At 46.1% G+C, this 5,000-nt stretch overlaps 3 non-coding genes across 3 annotated transcripts in view; all 3 read right to left on the bottom strand.

Moving 5' to 3' along the window:
* Positions 1-238, bottom strand: part of LOC143206302 (large subunit ribosomal RNA) — a 4,098-nt gene extending 3,860 nt beyond the window's left edge. The window contains exon 1 of the ribosomal RNA XR_013008285.1: positions 1-238. This exon is cut by the window's left edge and continues 3,860 nt beyond it. This is a non-coding gene — a ribosomal RNA (large subunit ribosomal RNA).
* Positions 239-657: 419 nt separating this feature from the next.
* Positions 658-812, bottom strand: LOC143206300 (5.8S ribosomal RNA). Its single transcript, XR_013008283.1, has one exon. It is a non-coding gene; the product is annotated as a 5.8S ribosomal RNA (ribosomal RNA).
* Positions 813-1,520: 708 nt separating this feature from the next.
* LOC143206301 (small subunit ribosomal RNA) lies at positions 1,521-3,509 on the bottom strand. Its single transcript, XR_013008284.1, has one exon. It is a non-coding gene; the product is annotated as a small subunit ribosomal RNA (ribosomal RNA).
* Positions 3,510-5,000: the final 1,491 nt, after the last annotated feature.

Below are 5,000 nucleotides of genomic sequence, written 5' to 3'. Positions count from 1 at the left end.
CCTGGCACCCTCTATGGGCTGTTGCCCCGTTCAAGATGGACTTGGACGCGCGACGTAACGTCGAGATAATGGACCCTCCCGAACACCACATTTCCCGGCGCCCGATGTCGGTCGCGGGATTCGGTGCTGGGCTAATCCCTGTTCGCTCGCAGCTACTAAGGGAATCCTAGTTAGTTTCTTTTCCTCCGCTTAGTAATATGCTTAAATTCAGCGGGTAGTCTCACCTGCTCTGAGGTCGCTAGTTTAATATGCGTGGCGCTCGTAATCATCATAATAATGAAGATTAGGAGCCAATACGAAATATAAAAGTTTAGAATGGAAAAGACGCGCCGTCGAAAAACGGTGTTTTCTCCCTCGTATTCGAGAGACAACGCACCTACGATCCGACGTCGATTAAAAACTAATTTTATCGGATACGACGATCGTATTAATGGTGCGCGCTACGTTTATCACAAAAACGTGCGAACGACCGTTTTAAACACGTCTCATCCCTTTCATATTCGTACGACCCGTACGAGAGAGTTAGGTCACACGTACGGGTCCGCTGTCACGTTTTAGAACGTCGCGATCGAATCGCGCTTATACGCTCAGCACGCTCAGACATTTCTCGTCGATCGCGAAGATCAAAGAAAATCCGAGCAGTCTTGAAATGAGATACGACCCTCAGCCAGGAGTGGTCCGGGTATGAGATCCCAGGACCGCAATGTGCGTTCGAAATGTCGATGTTCATGTGTCCTGCAGTTCACAAGTTGACGCGCAATTAGCTGCGTTCTTCATCGACCCACGAGCCAAGTGATCCACCGTTTAGGGTAATCTTTTTTTAAGTTAGGTTTTAAACGCATATCGAAACGTTTCTATTATAAGACGACGACGACGACGACGACGCGCGCTCACGTCATAGACAGCGCTTGCGCCCCTTTCGCAGCCGCCGTCGACTTTAAAACGCTCTTACGGTTTATTTTCGTCTTCTCCACTACACACAACGAGAGGAGCGGAGACAGACTACTCGAAATGGTGACGTTCGTTGTAAATTTTCGTCGTCTCACCTCGTACGACAACAAAAGAGCATACGCTGATCATAGTTTGGCAATATTTTCGTAAACTAAATCTCACCCTTTTGGAATGAAACAAACGAAGGGTGATAAGATTTTCGTAAACTAATCACATTACCGATCATCGTATATGTTCGTCGATATGAGGATCGAAACGTCGATTAGAAATATAATTGGCAAAATCGTTTTATTTTGCGCTCGATTTGTCCATTTATAACGAAATCCGTCGTAGGCCGACGATTATTACTCGTCGTCCTATATAACAACATCTTCATCGTATATATCTCCGCTTTCGGGCGTACATCTTTTAAAACCATATATTATAGGTACCCGAAAACAGCTACGTTGACGACGTCGAAATTCGATCGGAACTTCCGAACTTCGTAGATGGCTCTTTAACGTTCGACAATGATTTTTACAGACTTGTACGTTTACCTATTATATATATATAGGCATAACAACACACTGTAATGATCCTTCCGCAGGTTCACCTACGGAAACCTTGTTACGACTTTTACTTCCTCTAAATGATCAAGTTTGGTCATCTTTTCCTACACATCGACGACGCCGAAACGCCATCGCGTGTCGATCCGAAGACCTCACTAAATCATTCAATCGGTAGTAGCGACGGGCGGTGTGTACAAAGGGCAGGGACGTAATCAACGCGAGCTTATGACTCGCGCTTACTGGGAATTCCTCGTTCATGGGGAACAATTGCAAGCCCCAATCCCTAGCACGAAGGAGGTTCAGCGGGTTACCCGGGCCGCTCGGCCAGGGAAGACACGCTGATTCCTTCAGTGTAGCGCGCGTGCGGCCCCGAACATCTAAGGGCATCACAGACCTGTTATTGCTCAATCTCGTGCGGCTAGAAGCCGCCTGTCCCTCTAAGAAGAATAGTTTGTACGCCGACAGTAAAAACCGCGCACGAACCGCGAAACCCGAAAGCAACGCGGCCGGCGGGCCTTTAGGATGTCAAAAAGCGCCTAGTTAGCAGGCTAGAGTCTCGTTCGTTATCGGAATTAACCAGACAAATCGCTCCACCAACTAAGAACGGCCATGCACCACCACCCACCGAATCAAGAAAGAGCTCTCAATCTGTCAATCCTTCCGGTGTCCGGGCCTGGTGAGGTTTCCCGTGTTGAGTCAAATTAAGCCGCAGGCTCCACTCCTGGTGGTGCCCTTCCGTCAATTCCTTTAAGTTTCAGCTTTGCAACCATACTTCCCCCGGAACCCAAAAGCTTTGGTTTCCCGGAAGCTGCCCGTCGAGTCATATTAGGGAACGTCGACGGATCGCTAGCTGGCATCGTTTAAGGTTAGAACTAGGGCGGTATCTGATCGCCTTCGAACCTCTAACTTTCGTTCTTGATCAATGAAAGCGTTTTTGGCAAATGCTTTCGCTTCTGTTCGTCTTGCGACGATCCAAGAATTTCACCTCTAACGTCGCAATACGAATGCCCCCATCCGTTCCTATTAATCATTACCTCGGGGTTCCGAAAACCAACAAAATAGAACCGAGGTCCTATTCCATTATTCCATGCATACAGTATTCAGGCGAAATTTTAGCCTGCTTTGAGCACTCTAATTTGTTCAAAGTAAACGTGCCGGCCCACCTCGACACTCAGTAAAGAGCACCGCGGCAGGATTGAGTTGGGCCGTCGTAACCACGACGCGCACAACACGCACGCCGAAACGCACGCGCGACGGCGACGCGACACGACTAAGCCCACCGGCAGGACGTCTCGCGAAAAACACGCCAGTTAACACCGCGAACGATGAACCGGCGGCGCGAGACACAAATTCGACTACGAGCTTTTTAACCGCAACAACTTTAATATACGCTATTGGAGCTGGAATTACCGCGGCTGCTGGCACCAGACTGGCCCTCCAATAGTTCCTCGTTAAAGGGTTTAGAGTGTACTCATTCCGATTACGGGGCCTCGGATGAGTCCCGTATCGTTATTTTTCGTCACTACCTCCCCGTGCCGGGAGTGGGTAATTTGCGCGCCTGCTGCCTTCCTTGGATGTGGTAGCCGTTTCTCAGGCTCCCTCTCCGGAATCGAACCCTGATTCCCCGTTACCCGTTACGACCATGGTAGGCGCAGAACCTACCATCGACAGTTGATAAGGCAGACATTTGAAAGATGTGTCGCCGGTGCGAGACCGTGCGATCAGCTTAAAGTTATTCAGAGTCACCAAGTTGTACGATGACGAGCGCGAACCCGAAACCGATTGGTTTTGATCTAATAAAAGCACTCCTTCCATCTCTGGTCGGAGCTCTGTTTGCATGTATTAGCTCTAGAATTACCACAGTTATCCAAGTAATTGTGGGTACGATCTAAGGAACCATAACTGATTTAATGAGCCTTTCGCGGTTTCACCTTAATTCGGTATGTACTGAGACATGCATGGCTTAATCTTTGAGACAAGCATATGACTACTGGCAGGATCAACCAGGGAACTGTTCTTATTATTTTATCGACACGAAGCAGATAAAACAAATACAGACACAGTTTATTTTATAAGTTTGACTTATAAAGAAACGTGTGCGTAAGACGACGATATATAATATATATCGACGACTAATAAAAAGGAGGTGCATGATAGCGCGCCTAGACGACGGAAAAACCGGTCCGAGGCGCCACGCTCTTACATTTTAATATTAGTTGTCTAATAAAACAAAACGATATCATCATCTTAGACACATCTTTTGTTTTTTTTATACACAACCGATCGACTAGGCACCCAATTATCTCGATTATCGACGACGATCGTCGACTACGTCGAAAATTGGATGCCGCAAAATATCGTTCGGCGTTTATAAGACCTCGAAAAACATTCTCTCCGAACCCTTCGCTAGATAGAAATATATAAAGCGACAAGGAAACCTCGTACGAGAAACGTTTCGTGATTTTTTATTTTATTCTCGCTCGGAGAGCAGAGAGCTATCGCAAAATGTGTTGCTGTTTTATGAACGTTCCGATGAAAAACCGATACGTCCATAAAAATAATAATTCCAATCGCATATGAATCGTGGATCATCTTCTTCTAACGAAGCCGAATGTTCCCGCCGAATTCGCGATCTCGCAGTGATACCGTCGTCGTCGTCGTACGCTTCCCGATATATCGAAAAAAACCGACCAGGAAGAACAACGAAACGACGATACAAAATCGCGAGAGCGTTACGAATATATAATAACACGACGAAATACGCTTTTTATTTAGATAAATAAAAAAATACGGTTCGGATCTTATATATTAACATATAATATGTAATACCACCTTCGCTGATCAAAAGCCACTCGGTAAAAGTGTCACAGCGCCGGTCGACCCGACCCGTCGTATCCGTCTCTCGTATCGCCCCACGTAGAAGCGCACACGATTTAAGCGCGGGTCTCTCGCCAGCTATCGGAAATGTATGGGTGTTTTAGAACAGATCGTTTATACGGACGTTGCGCAAATTTTTCGTTTTTACGTCTGCCCGTTCTCGTTATTATCGGAATGTTCCGATGAATAAACTTTAGCTTTAGACAACGTGAACTTCTAAAGCAATAATTTTAACCTCTCGTGTTAATACGTCCTCAGGCCGTTTCTAGACTGCCGATCACGTTCTTTAAAAGTCGGAAAATTCCGATCCATAAAATTATGCTAGTAGAATGTAAAGATCCTTCATAGGATGGATACTGTCACATATCGATCGGCGATCGGAGTAAAACTGTTCTCACGTATTTCAGGACATTTTAGGTTGTTACGTCGGCCCGTTCGTTATTATCGGTATATACCTATGAATAAATGTTTTGCTTGTAGAACGTAAGATTCCAAAAGAATGATTCGCCGAAACGATGGTGCACCCTTACGATCGGATATTTGCCGCTTATTGGCCATTTTCTATAATTCATCCGTTAGATATCGTTTATCGACTACGGATAAGGTTTTCCGATATCAGAATGT

The sequence above is a fragment of the Rhynchophorus ferrugineus genome, unplaced genomic scaffold (genome assembly GCF_030347505.1).
Source record: "Rhynchophorus ferrugineus isolate W39M unplaced genomic scaffold, kcgeb_rfMv2 rfM638, whole genome shotgun sequence".
NCBI lineage: Eukaryota > Metazoa > Arthropoda > Insecta > Coleoptera > Curculionidae > Rhynchophorus > Rhynchophorus ferrugineus.
The sequence above is the reverse complement of the archived record's forward strand: the minus strand, read 5'-3'. Positions and strand labels throughout refer to the sequence as shown.